Source organism: Squalius cephalus, assembly GCF_949319135.1.
Source record: "Squalius cephalus genome assembly, chromosome: 17".
Taxonomy (NCBI): domain Eukaryota; kingdom Metazoa; phylum Chordata; class Actinopteri; order Cypriniformes; family Leuciscidae; genus Squalius; species Squalius cephalus.
Window position 1 is genome coordinate 16890898 of NC_137138.1, and position 22635 is coordinate 16913532.

Genomic DNA, 22635 nt, shown 5'->3' on the forward strand with positions numbered 1-22635 from the left:
CTAAAAGCTGCTCATTAAATGTATGTTGTGGACAATTAAAGGCTTTGCAGCTCTGATTTTCAGACATGGATGGAAATAATGAGACACACCAGTGGCCACTGTCTCCCTCAGTCTTGCTTTCAACTAAACAATTCCTTTTTTTCTGAAGAGGGCACATATGCGGGCACACTGAATACCAAGTGGTTGATATTTACCAATGAACATGATATACAACACTGGCTCACTTTGTCATTAGCCCCCTGTCATTCCCAGTGAGTCTGGGCAGGTGCTAATCAGCATGCTAATTGTAATATTGTGTCTTTTTAGCTCTGGCCGAGGAGCCAGGGGCCAGGTTCAGAGCCCCGCTGGATTGAATGCATTGTGACGTCTGGCATTCTCACTCATTAACACGATTGTTTTCCAGGTTTCGGCATTTAACGAGGCACTTACAGCAATTCTGTGGCTGAACATCGCCAACGAAGCCTTCTGGGGGCCTGACTCTCCCGTCTGGCGCACCCAACATCCGCGCTGGGAGTCTTGAGGGATTGGTGTTGGCTTTATTTCTGCTTTAACCCCCTCTTATGTGCACGAGGAGCTCTGCTCTGATCCACCCTGTCAGAGAACAAGATGTCGAGCTTTGAGTGTTTTCCTAGCCTTATCTGTGATGTTGGAAGAGCATTTCAGTGGAAAATGAGCTTAGTGAAGAAATAAGCCTCACAGTAATTTGCTTATGCTATCCTATTGTTTTTCTTTCTTTTTTTTTGTAGCTATCAGATAAAAGCTACGGTACGCAAGCGAAAAATTTGCAATCTGTCATCTCGTATACCTAACGGTTAAATTTAAATGGGTGGAAAAGAGGGCTGCTTATATTTTCAAGCTGTCTCTCAGCATGGTCAGAGGATTGTTGTATTCTATCGCTCTGCTCCTGAAGCGCTTGACATTTCTTTAAGTGTTTGTCACAATTTCAGAATGTCATTCTTGATGTGCTTATCATGTGCTTAAGTGTTTGGCACAGCTTCATAATGTCATACATCCTCAGATAGTAAAAGTATGGCCTACTAATGCTTTTATAGAAAGTAGTCACAACAGGCATTTACATGTGCAATTCTCAGATAGCACACACATGGTGGGACAACACCTGTGAAAGATCAAAATCTAGATGACAAAATTCAGATAAAGTCTTAAATTACTAGTTGATATTTTTGGTGATAAATTGAGATGTCTCAGCTACATATGTGCGCCGTCTAGATTTGCTGTACAATGCGGCGAGTTGTTACATTCTGACCTATTTAAAAGGCCGAATATTGACTTCTTCCAGTGTCTACAGTAAATATGTTCCCTCCACAGAAACCGTGTATGTGATTATCTCTCGAGTCTTTAAGTCATGATTATGAGCAGAAGGAGAAGAGGCGCTTCTATGTTCGAGGTCATCCGCCAGCAGAGGTTAAGAGTTTGGTTTGATTGAGTTTGATTGGCCTGAGAGTTCTCATTCAGGTTCCAGAATCACCCCCCACCTCCGCTGGCCACAAATCCACCGGGTCTTGCGGTCCGTCCTTATTCATCCTCTTCTTTATGTTCGGCTAACTCATTTCAGCCCATTCAGGCGGTCCATTGTGGCTGCTCTGCTCTTGCATTTCATTTGCTGGGTTTTTGTGTGGACTCCTTCTGAATAAAAAGGAAGAATTGAGTTGAGTCTTTGTCTTAAAGCTGCATCACTTCACTCCACTGATTTCCTTCAGCTCTATGGAGGTTAAAAGCAACAGAGACTTTCAAATTAAGTTAGTCCTATCAGATGAGCGATGCAAATGACTCCAATTAAAGGCACTCATGTGATAAGAAAAGGGTTGCAGCAATTAATTTAATTTTGTTTATTTATTCATTTACAACTGCACGAGTATGGGGTTGTAGAAATGATCTTGCCACTTAAGAAGTGGCATGTATTGATAATCAAGATGAAAGCAATCACTTCTGTTTTGCAGAATTTTCCTCTCAGAATTTTAAGTCTGAAATGCCCCAACTGTACAAAGAAAGCAGCAAAAATAGCTGGAACCAGAAAACAGCCAATTACCAATCAAACTTTGGACAAGGGTAATTAATTCTTTGAAATCAGCCTATTAATTTGCATAATAAAGGTAGTATAATTATGACTTCTGCAAAGCAAGCCCATAAATGTAATTAGAGTTTTGGTCTGTGTTACCACAGCACAGTTGTTTTTTGGAAGCAGTTCCTTTAGGAGGACAGAAATATGGAAACGGGAATGAAAATGCTTGGGGAAAAAAACAGATCCTCTTTTCTGCTTGCTTCCCTCTGGTCCAGGGGGCGCACAATAGAATGACTGATCTTCAAATCTGCAAAGCGCCAAGCATCAACTTCCAGGGTTTCAGTTTTGTCAGTAGGCTAAAGCACACAGTCTGCCTGCAGTTTTAATTTGCAAGAAATCTATAATTCAGGCATGTACTGTATTGCTGACACAAAAAAAACCCATGCTCTGATGAAGGGGGGTGCATTAACAAGGCAAAATAAACTTTGCTTCAAAGTGCCCCCCTTCCTATTCTGGGCCCACCTTTTCATTTCTTTCTTTTTTACAATCATGGAAAGTCATTTGATATAGGCCTACTGTAACTCAGAAATTAAAGAAATGTTCTGGGTTCAGTACCAAGTTAAACACAATCAACAACATTTGTGGCTAATGTTGACTACCACTTATGGATTCTTGTTATTTTTATTTCAACCCATCTCTCCTTTTCTTTCAGTTAGAGTGAGACATTTTCAATGACAGTGAATAGGGACAATATTAGAAGGATTTAAAATCAGAAAAGTGATGCTTGTAATATTATAAAAAACACTTAGTTTTTACACAGTTGGATATTTACAAAACTGGATATAACTTTACATTGAAATGGCTGGGAAGGTTTTCTTTTTTCTTTTCAAAAATCATGTTAACACACATTGTTTATGTCTTGTGTACTAATGACATTGTGAGGATTTTAATGTTTATGGATTGGCCCCATTCAAGAGGCCCCTCACTGTAACCCAGATATTTACTTTTTTTATTTTGTAAATTAGTGGGCTTCCTCCCACAATGCCAATATTATTTATTTTTAAATTGTAAACTGAGAGGATAGGGTCTCTTGGGGTGTTTTGTCCAGATTGTGTTAAACACTTTGTGCACATGTAGTCAGTGATGGTTATAAGGGCTGGAAGGATTAAATGGAATTGTGGTTCCCTTTAGAGCGACAATGCGATCTCCCTCTGACGCAGCAGTTACTGAAGGGAGGCAACAGCTGGTGTTGCATAACGCCACTGATTTGTGTTCAGTATAAGCACACAAGAAAGTAAATCAAGTGCTGCTGCTCTGAGCGTATATGGCTGTGCCTCTCAGCCCATAATTGTGGGTGTTCAAGGATTGGCTTGAATATCTTTGGCGGTAATCCTATCTTTGCACATCCGTGACTTCAGAGCTCTCTGGGGCGAATGTGGAGTATCACTAATTCGAGCAGAAGCTGCCTTCCCTCCTCCCTATTCTCTTTGAGTATTGATGCCAATGGCAGCCTACCATGGTCAGGCTTGAAAAACCGAGTACTGCTGCTTGAGGAGGATGAGGTGACGCATTTTCTCTGTTTGCTTTCAGACCATCTTGCTACAGAGGTACAGAGAGCGTACAGATGGCTGAAGGGCTCGACTTTGGAGACAATTTTTACAATATAATGTTTTATTTACCACTTTAAGAAATAATTTTTTGCAAAGATTATTGGACCACGTGTTACAATATAAAGTATTTCAGTTTTTCTACTGCAAAATGTCATGTTTAATTCAATGTGTTACTTCCCATTTCTTTGTAAAAAAAATTATATATAATTTGCATTAAGTCTAAAGCTTGGTTCACATACTGTATATTGATTTTAAAATGATACCTTGCATTATAATAACAATGTAGAGTTGGCCTAGTACTGACATAAATAATTTAAAGTGCCCTTTTAGAAAGAGAATGACATTTAAATGCGGAATGCACAGAGTTTTGTCCTTGTTTTCTGCAGCTGAATCGACCCCCAGTATAATTCTGTGTGGCCACACACTTACAGTACCTTACTTAATTCACGACAGAATCCATATTCTAGACCTTGAGCTACAGTCAGCATTTGGGCTGCACAATATATCAAAATTATCTTAGTACAAAATCGCAATGTACAAATGGCGAAATGTGTATGCACTGTTAAAATCACACTTACTTTTTATGTAATGCTACAGTTAAACACTGCTCTTCACTTCTAAAAATTGTAGGGTTGCTTTCTTCTCACAAAAAGGATGTGAAAGACTTATGTTTGTTATATTATTTTCAGTTTTAAATATATTTAAATATAATTTAAATTACATTGCATTTTTTTAATGAGTTATCGAATCTTTTTCTCCAGGATTGTGCAGCCCTGGTTAGCATTTACATAGCTTGTTATCCTGGCTTTGTTTGCCCACGTGAATCAAGACCCAGAGGATGGGCTATGACAATGTGGGAGAGAGAGGCAGTGGCGTGCGGGGGGTCAGGGCACAAAGCGAAGTTTTTTACGGTGGCGAGTGGCCTTGCAAAGCAAACAGGGTGAAGGCACTGCTTTAGCTGCGGCAATCGCAGACCCCTACAGATCCTTCAGAAGAGCCCTGACTCATTCACCATTTAATGAAAGGCCCACTGTTCCCCCTCTCTCTCTCTCTTGGCGTCTTCATTCTCTGGAACCGAACCGCGGCTGCACGATTTAAGAGTGTGACGGTTTACAATAATTCTTATTGATAATAACACGGGTCAAGGTTACAACCTCACCTGGGTGCTTGAAATAAACTAGAAAGTTGTCTCCATGGCAACACTACCTGCTTCACTGACCCCGCTTCTTTGAGAGTAGGAGAGAGGCGTAAGCCTTGTGAGCAGACATTGAATTTTATGGAACAATGTGAGAGCAAAGCATGCAGGGAGTTGCCACAGAATGTGTGTACACTATAGAATGGTAAATTAATTACGGGGTGGTCAGAGGAATGGACACCAGATAATGCACCATTCATGCCAGAGTCGTTCTAATGAGTATTGGGGTCAGAAGAGGAAGGAAGACCATGAATATGACATTGTCTCCACTGTGCCCCACATTAACAGAGACCCATCATGACAATGTGGGATGGCATCATGGTATGGGATGACATCATAGTGATATCATGGCAAGTGTATATGTTTGGAAGTTTTTATCTGGAATAATTCATAAATTAATACTGAATTCTGTTCTTCAGAAATAATCAAGTGTATACATTAAATGTACATGCTTCAGTTGTAGTATTACCATTTAAAATAAAATAATGTTTTCATATTTTAAAATACAGTTTTAATGTTATTTATTCCTTTCATGGCAAAGATATTTTCTGAATCAAGCTTCAGTGTCACATGATCATTCAGAAGTCATTCTAATATAGTATGCTGACTTGTTGCTCAAGAAACATTTCTTTATTATCAAAATATTAAGTTTTGCTACTTAATATTTTTGTGGAAACTATGATACATTTTGATCAATTTAATGCATCATTGATTAATTTTATTTTCCTTGTCTGTTTCCTTGTCTCGCACGCACGTATGCACGCGCAAACACACACACACACAATTAATCAAACTACAAGCAAAAGCTCAAATAAAATAAACTGTGCTTTTCAGTTACAGAAATTGAATAATCAAATGAAAAAAATATATAATCTTTAATGTAGAAATGAAAGATTAATCATTTTTGATTAACATTAAAAACACAGACAGCAGGAATATTAGGCTGCTGTCATTTTAAGACATAGGCTAAAGCACGGATCCAGTATACTGATACTGTATACATGCGTTGTCTGTCTTGACTGTTTACGTTCACTTAAGACATAACCTACTATGTTCACCAGGATACTCGCCAAGACGGGCATGTTGACATAATGTTTGTGTGAATTTGTTACTTCAGGCGAGTATCCTACTAAACATAGTAGGTTCTGTCTTAAGTGAACGTAAACAGTCAAGAAAGATAACACGTTTACATTTTCGCTATGGACGTGTGTAATTTACGTTGTAGAACAAGACGTCAAAGTATAGTCAAGTTATGTTTACCACAGGTCTTATTTTACACACAATTCGAAAACCCCATAGGAAAATCTCGAAGGAACCAGCGGTGAATTAGACTTCCGGGTTCTGATGTCATACCTGCACCACTCTTGTTCATTCAGTATGACCCTCACAGTGCATTATGGGTATTCTCTAGCTGTTGAGCATACATGTTTTTAGTAAGTATATGTAGGTTTTGTAATTTAGCATTTTAAATCAGTTATTGCTCATTGGAATGATTCATTATATAATAGTCAATTTGAAGATCGATGCAGTTGCATTGGCTGGATTTTGTAATCCATTGAATCGTTATACCTAAGGGACAGCTTAGGGAAGCCATATCAGCCGTCATCCACCCCTATACTTTGACAGCCTGATGGAAATTGTGTTGTTTGATTGACACTAGCTCAATTGTTGCTGCTTGTAGAATGGGAAAAATTCAGCAATGGAAAAACCTAAAGCAGCGGAAGTTATGCAGCTCTCAAAAAGCTTTATTAAATTCCTTGAAATATTTGTTGCAATTCAAACAAACCATAGAGGTACAAAAGAATGGTCTAAAATGTGATAGTGTTCATTTTTCCTGAGAGTTAAGAGCATCACATACAGTGTGCTTGCTGCTCAGTTGTGACGATCTAACAGCTTTGCATGGGTTTTATGTCTAATGTTAGAAACAGGGATGCATGCTTGTGGTGCAGACTTCTCGTGTCTGCATCCTGATTTGTTGCTGTCAGATAGATTTTGTTGCAACGTGGCTCTTTCTTCCCTTGCTTTTTATTTTCCCATTTTTTAGAGATTATGAATTATCCTGCCAAGACAGCCAAGAAGTGGATTGCACTGAAGCTGATAATTTGCAAACGCAGAACTTGTTTTGAAAGCTGCAGTGACCTTGCTGAGTTGGGTATGTGTCTAAACCTAAAGAAAGAGGTGGTACAGACAGACAGACAGACAGACAGACAGACAGAGTTATCATAGCTTTTTTGTAAATCTGTGTCTCAAAATTCTATCCTTATTCTTCTATTGTCATACTCAGAATGAGATGCATACATAATACAATTTAATTCTATGAGTATCTCCATTGTTGTGCATAATATATGAGGCATAGAGTAAACTCATTCCCAGTTGTCAGCTATTCTGCTCTCCTTATACGGTGTGCACTGAAGCTGTATTGTTAAAATATTTGGGACAAATGAGGTAAATGTTAGCCCGGTTAAAATTTTGAGCTCCAGTATTGAAACCTCTAGGCCCAAAGTAACTTTGGATAAGAGCTCGTTCTTGAATACCACAAGCACTGAACTAACTCTATAAAGTATTTTCTTTTTTTAGAAGTAAAAAAAAACAAAAACAAAAAAAAAACCTGCCCTAGCATTTTTCAGTTTGGTTTCTGTCTGCTCACGCTGTGATAAGTCAACTTGGTGCAGTTATCTCAGGCATGCAATTTGTATTGTGCTGTGCTTAGGCTTGTAAGTGCATTTTGAAATATTTGTTACTATTAAAAGGCCAAGCGTGCACTCTACCCTTGCTTGTCCCTTGATTGAATTCCTCTATATGAAGCAGGATTTGATGAATCATCTGTACCACACACCCAGTGGGCCTGATCTCAGCTCTGCTGCCAGCCCAGGTCTAGTCCTTTTTAGCTAGGAAGGCTAATAGAGGAGATGCAGTAAAGTGGGTCCCACTGTGACTGCTGTAGACTGACAGATGTGCAGCGTTCAGCTTATCCTTGATGCAGGACCTCCCCCTTTGAGCCACCATCTGTATGTCCTTCTTATAGAGTGTTTGTGATTGCATGTTTCATCACTAATGTTACTTTTACACATCCATCATTAGCTTCCCTCCATCTCCCCAGACAGAATTGAGCTAAATCACTGGTGTCTTGACATCCTCTGCAAGGGATGGATACAGCAGTCTGGCTACTTGTTGTCACAAAGAAATTCATAGTTAGGGCAAAGGGCAAATTGGAAAAGTAGAGTGTGTAAATTAAACTCTTCGGCATTCGGAGGTGACCTCCTGCTGTGAGCTTCTATGAACTGCAGCCATTTTGGCACAGTTTACTGCCCAGTGATATATTTAAGTATCAATCTTTTCTGAGAGAGAAAATTATGTTCTGCTGAAACTGAAGCACTGCAACTGATTATTAGAGGTCAATAACATTACTGATTTCCTGAAAGCTTGTCAGCCACTGGATTTGTTTAGAGGATATGCTTTTATTCATGCAGAAAATCCCATGATTTAAAATCATAGATATAATACAAACTCACAGAGGGTGACAGGTTTGGATTCAAACGTCTGAATGATTGCCTTGGTATTCCTAAGTTTAAGAGCATTTAAGGACAATCTTTTGAAAAGCAATTATGTAAAACTTTAGGTATGATAATGCAATAAAAAATGTTTTTTAATTAACTATGGTTTTGTTTTGTGAAATTTGAGTGCAAAACAATAGAAAATTGATTATAAGAAATGGTAAGACAAGTATCAGTGCAAAAACAGCCTATTATTTAACATTATTATTTTCTGCTTCTTGTTGGATTTGTATTTAGTATAATATTTTAAAAAACACTCTGTGGTATAAATGATAAAGCAGGATCGTTAGTATTGCTACAGCTGAATATAGGCCCTATATAGCATCATATACAGCCCTAGCTTCAGGGCTGTTTTACTGTGTCTGGACAGCTTTAGGCCAACAATTGAGAAAACCCTGAACCAGCATTTAGGATGTATTGTTTTGTGTGATTACATAGTAAAGCTCTCATTTGCCATATGTCTCTTTGGGATGAGATCCCTGCTTCCAGCCGCTTTTGTATGTCACATGACGGCGAGCCTCTAATTCCCCTGCCGAAGCTCTGTGTACCAGGCTGGACTTCATAATTCTTTCATTTAACAAGCACAGCAGGAAAGAACTGCCCTGTAAGGATATGTAAAATTAAAGTCTCAGGACAATGCACTTTGCATTCTTACTTCACTCCATTAATATTTCATGTGCATCCATCTCTCTGTGCTCAGGGAATTCTGTAGCCCTGAAATAAATGCAAGGGAAAAGGGCTCTCCGGAGGTCTGATGATGGTATTTAAAGCTTGGTTAATCTGACCCCTGTCAAACTTACTGGCTTTGAGAATGAGACTTGTGGGCCAAGGAGCTTTCATTTAGTCAAGCTTGTTGTTTATTTAACCCTTGAGCTTTATGTGTACTGGCACCACAACAACGTGACCTCTCATAAGCAGAGCTGTAATTAAAGTAGAAAGCAAATCCAGGTAGAATAGCTCTTGTTTATAAAGGTGCATGGGGGTCTCTTAATATAATGTTGCATTGTCATTCATGGTTGATTGGAGAGTAATTAACTTACCTTAGTAATGGCATAATTATAGCGTAAATTAGTGTATACCTGGCTTTTCTTCACTTCCCTGCTAAGACTATAACAGCTTCCTTTCAGGGCTGCATAATTTAGGCATTTAAAGGCTTTATTTTGTTTTTAAATAAATACATAGTCTGCTTTACAGTGAAAGGCCAGTGCTCTCTTTGCCTGTTTGTACTACACATACAACACACAATCTGATACGTGATTGTAACCCACCCAATTAATTGAGGCTAATTGATTAATTAAGAATTGTGTTCCTATGTATTTTCATGTATGTTTTTTTTTGTTGTTGTTTGTTTTGATTTTATATTTTTCATGACCTAATGCATGAAATTTTCAGTCATATGTTTTATTTTATTTTTATTTATTATTTTGTTTTGGCTGAGAGATGAAAATAATAAAGAATTGCGTCGATGGGTGCTGACGTCACATGCACGCCAGCTCATTGAAGAGAGAGATGTGAGCCACATGTGTGGCTATCGTTAATCTAATCGTCGTCAATGTTTTTCTAAATGGATGTCTGAACTGTTTTATTGCATTAGGTAAGTCACAATTGTTTCATATTTTCAGAAATAATGTTTAAGTTTGTGTTTGTTTATTTAAGACAATGTGGATGGTTAATGTTGTTCATAATTGAGTATAAAGTGTGCAATAGAACGCTCGATGATCGTGTTGGATTCGCGCAGTGAGGGAGAACCACGCTGGATTCCACTGTGGAGGAATTGCGTCATCTGGGGACTCTGCCTTCACAAGGAAAAAAAAGATTTGTTATCATTCATTCCTGCAAAGACTTATCCTGGCTCCGCCCTCCTACGTACTTCCGCTCAGTTTTCATTTTCCTTCTGGGTTTGCTGTATATTCTTGGGTTTTCTCTGGCCAATTTTTTGGCAGTCCAATCAGCGAACAGAGGGAATGGCTGGGAACGATGATGTTGAGGTTGTGCGCTAGTTTGAGTTGTAGGGTACGTCACGACCAAACGTTAGCGATTGGTTATGGCAGATCCAGAGTGGCTCTGGGCAGATCCGATAGTTTGAAACTTCAACAGAGTGCCCGCCTTCAAGGAAGTTAACGCTTGTCAATGGAGAGTGGCCAGACTCTCTGTACAAATGAAATGTACGAGAGTCTTGTAGGACCAGGCTAGCAAAGACTGCAGTAGGCATTCACATTCGAACGAACTGAACTGAGTCACTTCCACATGAACTGAACTGAGTCCATTACATTCACACAAACTGAACTGAGTCTTCAGTGGCTAGACATTCAGTGTACTCAGACTTCAGTGTACACATACAGGTTGATTCTTTAATTAAAAAAAAAAAAAAAAAGTTTTATTGTCATTGATGAATGATATATTTTGTTTTCAAGTGGTGATTTGTAAAGTCTCATGTGATGTTTGCAAAGTGATACATGCATGTTTAATTGAAGTGAGAGAAATTTCAGTGAATACAGTTACTGTTCAGTGAACTGATTGTTTCATTCATTAATTCATTTTATTATTCATTAATTCACTTTATTTCATATTTTATTTTATTCAGTGGTTTAATTATTTTTTATTTTTAGTACTGTAGACAAGTTTAAACAAGTGCAGACACACATTTAAAATTATTAATCTTTTTTTTTGATTAATGCAAGTTGTGAGACCCCGAACCCGCGACTCCAGATACTATTATAAGTTGTGATTTATATGTATTTGGTGAGCTCAGACCCAAGGAGATGTTTTTTCCTCCTTTTCTTTTTTTCCGGTGTTGAATCCTACTAATGGGTTACATGATGCTCATGATATGTTGTTGCTTTAAATTCATAGTGATGTTAACTATTAAATTGCATTTGTGAATGTGAAATGTTCAATATTAATAATAATAGTTAAGAATCATATTACAAAAGTATTCAAAACAGACTGGTTTTTCAGGGAATAAATTTGAGTGAAAAGTGCCCGAGTACAGCTGAAGTGGACCAAAAATTCACTTTAAAGTTAAAGTACTATGTGTAGGAACCTTTGGGTCAAATGAGAGAGCTCTGAGTTTGGTTCTTATAAAAATAACCAGTGTGAACCCTTAGAAGAACTACAGACATTGGTATGTAGGCAAAACGTGACTTCATTTGGAGACAAAAGTCATTGTTCGCAAGTTTGTAGTTTTCACAATCCCTATTTGACTTGAGAGATGCTGCTTCAATGTGATATTTATGCTTTTGATCTTTTTATTTCTTTAGCCAAAATATCTTCAGCACTGAATTTTTTTTTTTTATCATATCACATTTGAAATCACATTTGCAGTATTTGTCAAAATAGTTCCAATATGATTATTATTACTTTTTTGGTCAAATCCTGTATTCCTATTTTATATTGGTGCTATGAATGTGTATTAAAGTGGAATGCAAGTGGAGAGCTGTAATACTAATGTAGTGTTATTTATATACTGTAAGTATTTGTTAATATTTTGAATGGGCTTTTATTTAGAGCTGCTCCCAACTAAAGATTTTTCTAGTCGACTAGTAGAGTCGCACGTTTATGATGTAAGGGATAATCCGCTATTTAATGTATGACGTGGACGCAAAGTACCGCCCAACAAGAATAATTCATTTATTTAGAATTATAGCATTTATTTGCATACTGTATAGAGAGAGATAGATGAGAAATGCACCAGCAAAAGTAATGATTATGAATGTCAAAAAACAAAAACAAAGGAGACTGTCTGTACAATTCAATAATTTATTAATAAACTAGTGTTTTCTAAGCAAAGATGAAGTTGACGTTGCTGACTTGTCATCTCCGCACTGCAGTATAGTGGATTCGTTTATAGAGAGAAATGCATGTTAAGATAAACATCAAGTAGTAAGTGTGGTACTAATTTAGCTTCCACACATCGCATGAACACTTGGATATGCACCTAATAATAGCACACATTTATCTAGGTTAATGTTAGAGCAAGGGGGCATATAAAACTGCTAATGTAATCTACTACTTGCATGTTTCAATTGATAAGCCATATTTGAGGTTGATGAATGACACATTTGGATTTCCTGCCCAACATAATTACCTCATGGACCAATTGTTAACGATCTGTCCGTCACGGACTGTGTGTCTGTCAATTCCTGACAAAAATTTGGTCGACTAAGCCTTTAGTCGACTAATAGGGGGCAGCCCTACTTCTATTTTTATAATTTCCGATTTCAGTTATATTTTATTTGCAACAATTTTAGTTTAAGTTAAGTTTTTCTTCTGATATTTATACTTGATTTAAGTTCAGTTTTGGTTCAGTTAACAGAAACATTTAACAGTTTGTTTTAGTTAACAATGGCAACACTATACTAGGTACCATTAATTTTGCATCATCACTTAATTAGCCTACAGAAGCTTGTCACTCATACTACGTTTAATAAAGACACTCGGAGGACTCTTCTGTTGTACTGCCAGCAAATCCTCAAGCAAAGTGTTTAAAACAAAGGTTATCTGAGGTACTTTGTCTCAAACGGTTACCAGGAAAAACGACAGCTCAGTGTAGTCTAAACGTTTTAATTACCCTGCCAAACAGGCCTTTAAATTTATCATTTTCACACCAGTCCAGAGACATGCAACCTAAGCAATACCATCACTTCAGCTCAAGCACTCCATCGATCGCCGCCCATGCTATGGCTATCCCTGAACCCATAATGTCTTCCAACGCTAGAGCTGTTTCATGAATCCAGCTCATTCCTCTCCCATTAGCCTCCATTTTACAGTTCTCAGCTAATGTTAATGAGACTGGAAGGTTTCGTGCACACATGTCTAATTGCCCTACTGTTAGGATGTGAAATGGCTTGAAGCAGCAATTTATTGAACAAATCGCCATGTGAGGGGAAAAGAATGGTCAAGGAATGGCGAGCAGCTGAGACCCACCTGCTTAGCATGTCATACTTGGCGCACAGCTTTTTGAAAACACGTCTCGATTATTATTTCCGTAAAGTGCTGCAGAATGGGCTGGGTTGATGGGAGCGAACAAGTAATTACTATTTAGATTGGAGAAAATCCAGTGTTTCTTGACAGCCTAATGCTCAGAGATTGTGGCCAAAGAGAGAAAGAGTGCACATTTAAAACTTCCTCTTGAAAGTGTGCCTATTCATTTTCAAAACAATTCAGTCAGTTATTTTGACATTGATGGGAAATGCCAAGTAAGTGCACGTTGACTGATAGCCTCATGGATGAATGGATGGACACACACACACACACCTGGATAGCTTCATGGGCCTACAAGGACTGTTCTCTTGTTAACATGATTGCAGCACCAGATCAATAGCAATTTTGTTGTGGGTCACATTCCCAATGACAGTGATGTACATCCCAAAGTGTAAAACCTCTTATTCCCCCAACATGAAATTGGAAAACCTGTCTCTCAGAATCACATGGAGGTCCTTATGTGACTACACAAGGCTTCTCCAGGTTTCAAGCTAAAGTGCCCAACTGTAATTGAAGTTTCATGGTTCTGCAACAAGCCATTTAGTCATCTTCTGATAAACGAGTGGTTAGATGTGCTCAAGTCTGTAATTCTCTTTAGAAAGTCACTTTGTAAACAAAGTTTGGGCAGTAAATGCATCACATTATTCTAAGAAGAATGAGCTATTGATGTGCAGTGTATCACATCATAGCTATTGATGTGAGACACAGAAGTCCTCACTAAATAACCGATACATGCTTTTTTTGACGATATAAAATGACAGAACATAATGAATATTGCATTTATATATTGAATGCACTTTTTATTTGGCCAATGGCCATAGATTAGTTTGAGCAAGAATAGTGTTTGATGAAATTCAAGGAATCAGTTTAACGACTGCATTTCAGTGAAGTAATTCATTAATGTCATGAAGGTTGTGGAGTGGCTACATGTAGTCAAGCTATTTGTACATATTTCAGTTTAGTAGTACTTACTTTATATTGGTGCCTATAAATAATTTTTTCATGAGAAATTTAAATTAATTTATTCATTGAAAAACTATGTGGAAACATGGCTTGTAAAGTAGTTTATTTTTACATTATATATTTTAATACTTGCACAGACCTATTTTGTGGTTAAAACAAACAGTAAGCATGAGGCTTGCATTTTTCAGTTTGAAAACATATCCCAAATCTAATGTTCATACACACACAATGTAACGATTACATTCTTGAAGACAAACTAATTCTAATTTACCATTAAAAACTGACAACAGCAGTTTTCTGTCCATCATCTCTTCTGAAATGGCATTTGATATTTAGATAAAAATAAATAATATGTGGGAGTCATTTGCATTTTTGCTGGCACAACATCCTTGTGTACAAATAGATCTAAAGATAAAAATCATTGCCTCCCCTTAAATGCTTGCAAAGCTGTATCTTTGCCTTCTGACACCTCACTTCTTTAATAGAAAGCGTAGCGTCAGAGCTGTTAATTCGTCTCTAAAGGTCCTAGTTGTCTAAGCAGACTATAGAGGAACGTTTCTTCCTGCTGTGAGGCCCGAGACTGAGACCAGCCTAAAGCCAGATAATGGACTAAATATGACAAGTTGGATCTGAGAGATGAGAAAGGTCATTGGAGACAGGAGGATGCTGGTGAGAGTGTGAAAAGATGGGATAATTGATCATGTGGGAGGCCATCTTTCTCTACCGCTCCCCAAACGCCTCTGTTCAGAGCCGAAGCTGCTGACCGGTTTTGAAAGATATCATCAGCAACCCTCCCGACAGCATCATGGGTGTCCATTCTGCCCTTGCCTCAGTCTCCTGTGAGCCATCACGCCCTTCTCCATCCTTTCCATGAGGACTGATCCTGCAATTGGAGGAAGTGCTCCTAACTGCTGTGAAGAATTGCAGTCTAGGTGGCTTGGCAGAAGAAATATGGTGAAAGCATAAGTTAAAAGCACAAACTTGTTGACACATGTACTGTCACTAATAGGCCTTCTTGTTGCTGAATTATTTATTTATTATCACATCACCATTTAGCGGTTATTTGGTGTGTGAATCGTTAGTTAGCATTTCTTTTTGTACCTTTCTTTTTTAATCACGTAGGGAATGCACATCAGTTGTCTGGGTTATCTTAATGTTTTTATTATTTATTTCCTCTTATACATTTCAGTTACCTTTGCTGTCATGTAAATTCCACTTAAAATTATTCTTTAAAATCACGTAATAATTTAGTAACTGTTAAATGCAAGTTTAAGCAAATCTTGCTTAATCAGCCACAGCGTGAAACATAATTATTGGTCATTATAGGACTAGGTTTTAGTTAACCCTAATATCGAATGGAGACAAACCATGTAGAAGCTGCAGTGTCTTCACATCGATTTTGTAGTTGCCACATTATACGCTGCATATTTGCATAGTTAAACTTATCCACTTTGTCAGCGAAAACAACTGTCACATTGGTAATGGTAAATTTGCACCTGACTTCAGATCTCTGTCAGAGTAAATGGGCCTTTAGTTTAGTATTTTGAGGTGTGTTTACTTGGCATCACAAGTCTACAGTGGATAGAAATCTCAATCAATTACTTTCAAGCCTGTGCCTAACTTTTTCCTCCCATCTATTTAGCCTGTGTTTTTGTTTACAGCACTGACAAACTGTAAATCAAGCTAAATCACTTTGCTGGGTGGAAAAGCTTGTTAATTTAATAAGCTTCTCCCACATTTGACAGCCATAATGAGTTAAGTTGGGAGTGTAAAAGCTCAGGCTAAACCTACACTGCAGCACTTGAGAACGTAATTGATACTGTTGAGTTGTGGCGAATACAAATGATATCATCATAAAAAGAGTCTGCATTAACTCTCCGGATGATCAAGGAGGAACCCTGTCTCATCATGTTAGCGCTATGACTAAAGATTGTTCTGTCTGGCATCAGCCCACCGGGAAAAAGAGTAGCAACTTTATTTTGATTGTCTGTCTGACTATAGGATTTTAAGCCGTCTTTAACAAGTGAAACCCAAGCCCTGAGGTGTTTAAATCAGTTAATTGTCAGGGAAGGATCGCAGTTGATTGCGTTAACGGCCAAGTATCACAAAACTTCCAGGAAGTGTCAAATCAAATCCAGGAGTACTTGACGGCACTGACACAATGTGAACCGTCTTTATTTGATGTGTGTTCGCTGTGGAGAAGAGAGCTTTGCTTAATTTGAACCTTTGTCTTCATTTCACTGTTGTGTGCCTGGAGCCTCACACATATCTTAATTCTATAAAAAGCTTTCTACCGCACGTTGAAAAATTTATAAAGATGTGAAATTCTGGGTACTGATACCATCTGGCCTTTTGTTACCTGGAGGTTATTCTCATGAAACATTAATGGTTTGTCAACTGTCAAACACAGTGTGTGTGTGCGTTTTTTTTTTTTTTTTTTTTTTTTGAAGGAAAACAAATCTGTTGATCGTTTTAAAGAGTCTTTTCCACAATTAATCTGTTGTGTTTTTTTTTTTTTTTTTTTTTTTTTTTTTTTTTTTAAGACAGCAATCAAAAGAAATGGTTGAAAGGGGCAGCACATCATCTAACAAATGCCTCTAACCATTTGGATTGAACACCTAGTGGCTGTGTATGTCAAAGTAGCAAAAACATAAAAATGCTCGAGCCAATTTAGATTTTCCTCTGTGGTGCTACTAGGATTGGGAATCGATTCGAGAACCAGTTCTTTAGAACTTTTTCCATTTAAAATAAAATAAAAAATAAACACTGTTAACCTATTTCATGCCGGTATGGTTTAGCTTTATTTCATTGTTGTTTTTGGTCACATGAAAATAGTTACTTAATTCTAAATTAATTCTAATTTATAGAATTGGAGCCATTCATTAGATTTGGAATCTGAATTCAAAATGTCAGTGTTTTATTTTTGTAGCATGAAAAATTAATTGGTAAAGACAAACATCAACAAATACATTATAAGAGGAAAATATAAGAGAACCCTGTTCTATACATGTCAATGGATTCTTTATTAACCCTCTGGGGTCTGAGCTGTTTTCTGGGCCCTGGAGGTGTTCTGACATGCTCTGACATTTGTGGTTATTTCTGTTACTTGTGACATTTTCATGGCTAAAGTCTAATTACACTGTATTCAGCACAAACTCTGCTACAATAATATATCAGCAGCATGTATGTAAAAGTTTGTAGTTTTGAGATAATGACATTTATGCGTGGTTTGTGAAAATACAAAAATAAATTCTCACTGAAATAAGGTCATGAAACCCATACTGATTATTTTTTCACAAGACTTTTGAAAATTGTATCACGTAGCCTAGAATATTTGCTCTAAAACTATGTGAGAATCACCCTGACTGCTCATTCAGAGAAGACAATATATTGATTTAAAAATTTTACGACGTGTTTTGTGTTAGAAAGCAATATGCGAAGGGGCGGATCACCTCATTAATATGAAAGCTTTCCACACCTGAGAAAGACAAAGAACCTCCCTAATGGCCCTATTAGGAGCTTATCAGGGCCCATCATTCTGACCAACCTTGCACAAAGAATGAGGAGATTTAAAAAAGAATGGCTTTTAAAATTGTTTGGATTTATTTACAACACAACATAATCCAAAGATACACAACAAAAAAGCACTTATTGAAGAAAGAGACCTTTGTGCCATTCCTAAAAACATTGTACATACCTTTCATTTTCTAAGGTGTTTGATTTTCACTTTACCATGTTCATGTACAGAGACATGTACTGTGAATGTTGAAGTCAGCAGGACTCAGTGGCATCTGGGCCCTGAAAAAAAAAAAAAAAAAAAAAGTGCACATACTGATATCAAGAGAAAGGCCTGCACGATTTTGGGAATACATTTTAGATTTTTCTTGTTAAAATTGCTTTTTAAAATTCACAGAATACACACACACACACTCACACAAATGTTTCCAACAATATATAATGAACACCAGTTTTGTTGTGCCTTGTAGGTATAGGCTATGCGCAGTGCTGCATAAAATAATAACAATATAGCAGCCTATATATATTTTCAAAAAGATTTCAGTAACAACTAAGCTAGAGAAAAATATATTGATTATCATGTTACTTCAAATGTTTCCATTCGTTATAATGATATGAAATGAGATAATAGTAAAAACATGAAGCCGTTTGGAGCGTTTTGCTTTTCCAAAATATGATACATTAAAACGCGATCGCGATCAAAAATATGATACATTAAAACGCGATCGCGATCAAATATAAAACATTATGGTTAGGCCTACCATATACATATCTACGTTTGAGCAGATATCCACAAACACAGTAACAGTAAACACTGGTCTAAATATTATAATATTCACCATATATCTAGCAACAGTTCAACTGCAATGTGAAATTTATGCAACAATAGCAAACTAATATGTAAGAATTTCTTACCTTATCTTTCTTGTCTTCAAATATCGTTCTTCTTCTTCTGATGTAAATCCAATGTAAGCTTAGGCACGTCTTTCAAACTCGACGAAAAGTGAAGTGAAGTGTTTTGTTGTTGAGGTAATGAGGGCGATCGCGTTCCATGTGGAGATTTGCATGTGAATGTCTTTTGCGCGAGTGGGCGTGGCCGAATTAAAAATAATTAGGAAGCGTTTGAGAAGCTGGACATCTTGTTGGTTTTATACAAATTACTTAAACAGAGAATATTTGTTTTCGTTTTGAATCCGATCATTTAAAAGTACACACTTAAATGTTTATAAAGGTGTATGGCTCATAAATGTGTGACAAGTATTCGCTGAGTTTTGTTTCAGTTTATAGACGTGCTCAAGAAAAAAAAGTTCACCGCGACGGAGAGGCAGAACGCACACACTGTTTATTTTCTTTATTTTACAAAAGCACAATGTTTTGATTTGATTGGAAGTGGACACATACAAAAGTAGAAATACCACAGATTCTTTTTTTATATTTCTTTTTTCTGTATGACCATAAATGACGGAGAAATTTAAGTTTATAGTGCTACAATGTGGAGAAAATCCAGCAAAACGCGCCGGCGCGTTTGTCGACCTCAGAGGGTTAAAGGGTTAGTTCACCCAAAAATAAATTCTGTCTGTAATTACTCACCCTCATGTTGTTCCAACTCCGTACGACTTTAGTTCATCTTCGGAACACAAATTAAGATATTTTTGATGAAATCTGAGAGCTGGCTCACTCCTTCATAGGCTGCAAGGTAATTGATATCTGCCAGCCCAGAAAAGTTAGTAAAGACATTGTTAAAATAGTCCAAGTGACTACAGTGGCTCAATCTTAAGTTTATCAAGCGACGAGAATACTTTTTGTGCGAAACCCCCCCAAAAATAACGACTTTATTCAACTATTCATTTTCTTCTGTGTGGGCCTCTGAGTGAGTTCACGTAGTGTAACAGCGCAGCGCCTCTGGGTTGCACGTCAGAACGTAGGCTCACTATTGGCCAGCATCACACACATGACCAGCGTCGGACAGAATTTTCATTTTTGGGTGAACTAACCCTTTAATTTGAGAGCGAGTTAACACATTTTTATTTTTATTTTTTCACTTGCTGTTTTCTTTTTCAGGAGATATTATGACTTCTCTTCTTATTCCGTGCATGTTAAACCATGACGGACTAATTTAGTTTTTCTCTCTTGGAGCCTCAATCTTCTTGCATTTTAACCGCTTTTCCACTTATCTCTTGTATTGATGTAATTTGCTTGGTTCCTCTACTATTTCTCAACAGCCTTTTGTTTGCTTCCCTGCTGATGTCTGAATTCATATCTTGTTCTCCTATTGTCACTTTCTCTGTGTCTCTAAATGACAATACTTGGTATTATTCCAGCTATTATGTGAATGCAGCACCCTCAATTAAAGTGTAACACAGCACTTGCCACTTGTGTGCAGATTCTTAATGCCGCTGCCTTTCCATTTTCCTGCTTTGTCACTGCTTATTGGATCCAGCAGACGTCCATCACTGCTGCACTCTTGGACATTGTTCATGCTTTGTGCAGAGGGAATTTAGATCAGAATGGTGCAAATGGAAGCCATGACTCGCTGCACACACTGCTGATCTCACTGCTGATCTCTTTTCATTGCATCCCTTTTTCATAGATATTTGGTTAGACTTGCCTGCATACTGTTTTTATGCAGTGTATACATTCTGCAAGAATATTTGCTTTGTATATTATAATACTCTTTGTGTGTTTTTTTTTTTTTTTTTTTTTTGCTCTCTGATATATTTTTGTTGGTGTCAGACAAAAACACAAGGACATATTTTTTTCCTGACTCAAAACTGCTAAATATACAGATAAACCTCATGTCAGCAGCAGCAGTTTGTATTGTATGTTTTTTTAAGGGTTGGTTGGTCACAGCACCTGGCTTTCTGCATTTTCTAAATTAACCAACATTCAACAAAAAAAATGACAGAAAAGCTTTACAGGAACTTTACGGGAAAACTGCACGCTTGCAAACTCTCTCTGTGACCTTGGGATTTGCGATCTCCATTTTTCAGCATTTTAGGAGACCCCTGTCCTTTTCCCCTTCCCGAGCTAAAGGAAACTCCTGCTAGGTCTATAGAGTGCGTGTTGAGAGAAGCATTATACACTCAAAGCAAATAAAGATCTGTAGTGAAGAGCCAAGTGCTATAACTGTTTATAGAGACAGGGTAGAGACGGCGCTGAGCAAAAAAAAGGAAAACCTGCTGCTGATTCATTTTACCAGGCAAGTTTTGGAGGCATGCCAGTCAAAGCAGATCAGCTCCACAGAGCTACACAAACAGGCTACGGTGAAACCTGGTGTAGATGAATGAGTTACATGTCTACTGGAGTTATTTATCTTCGAGGCTGGCAAAGGTCCCTAGCCTTCCGTTCGTCTTAGGCCTGTTTAACCTTCAGAATGAGCTGGATTGCTACAGTAGTGAGAGAAATGGTTAGGATGGTTTCCAAGAGAGCTCACTCAAGCTGCATGCAATGCTTTGTACAAATAGCTGAAGGCTTTTTTATTACATGATAAAAAACAGAAATCTTTAATATTTTAGAGCTTACATAGTGGCATATGCTGTGTTTATTTGTAAATTTTATTGACTGCTATTTTGAAGAGGAAGTCTGAAGTATTGTGTTCTGACGTAATGTGTGTGTGAGAATGGAGGTGAAGAGTAAACAAGATGGATTAAGTTCACTACTCCTGTCTTGTGTGTTTCTCTGCTTAATAACTCCTGACAGACACACACACACACACACACACACACACACACACATATCTGTGAAATTTTTATTTAAGCTCTTTTATTGTTTTTGATATGTATTTGTCACAGAAGTGGCTGTAAAAAGTATGGGCTAGTACTTCTGGCCTTATGGGTCACAACTCAAAAACCCAGACATGTTCTGATAAAGTCATGGACAGCAATGAGAGGGGAAAATAAATGGAAATAATAAAAAGGCATATATATATATATATATATATATATATATATATATATATATATATATATATATATATATATATATATATATATATATATATATATATATATATATATATATATATATAATTAAGATAATTCATAAAATTAAGTGTGTTCATATGAACATTTATTGTATTTTTTATAGTTTATACAGTTAATAATAATAATAATAATAATAATAATAATAATAATAATTTTTTTTTTGACATTTTCAGTGATCAAGCTCCCCGAACAAGTGGCCATTTCTCAAATTTAACAGCAAAATACATAATTTGACCTAGTGTTTGTTTCATGTGTTGTCTAATATTTAAGACAATATGATATGTCTCTGATATGTAAATCACACTTCTGCTAATTTTTAGGCCTATGCATTTACAGAGGAGTTAGTTTTCTGCTTAGTCTAATTTTGCATATTTTTGCCTTTTATACTATTCATGTTCTTGTCCATTCATACTTATGTACTTTTTATATAGTAAACAAATGAGATATTTCAATGTTTGATTTGTGTAGTACTGTGTTGGATCTCCAAATTATATCCAAAGTACAATACTAAATCTTCGAGAACTAATCGAGAACCACCAGTGCAAGATACACTGTGTGCACTCACAAGAAGTATGTATTTTACGACAAGAGATTTATTGATTTATTTTACAGCGTCAGATTTTTTACATCCGACTGATGAAAATAATCGGAGTTTACTTTTCGCCGTGTTCTGCAAATGACTTGTGAGAAAATGAGAATTTGATCAAATAAATTTCCTAAATTACAGCACGTCCTCAAAGACTAACGGCAGAACTTGATTTAGGATGTCTCTCCCTGACTACCTTTACGTTAATCCTTACCTTTCTGCAGC

General features: G+C 37.1%; 1 protein-coding gene across 6 annotated transcripts in view; it reads left to right on the forward strand.

The window, feature by feature from the left end:
* Nucleotides 1-22635, forward strand: part of cadm1a (cell adhesion molecule 1a) — a 279212-nt gene that overhangs the window by 16746 nt on the left and 239831 nt on the right. The gene's annotated exons all lie outside the window — the stretch shown is intronic.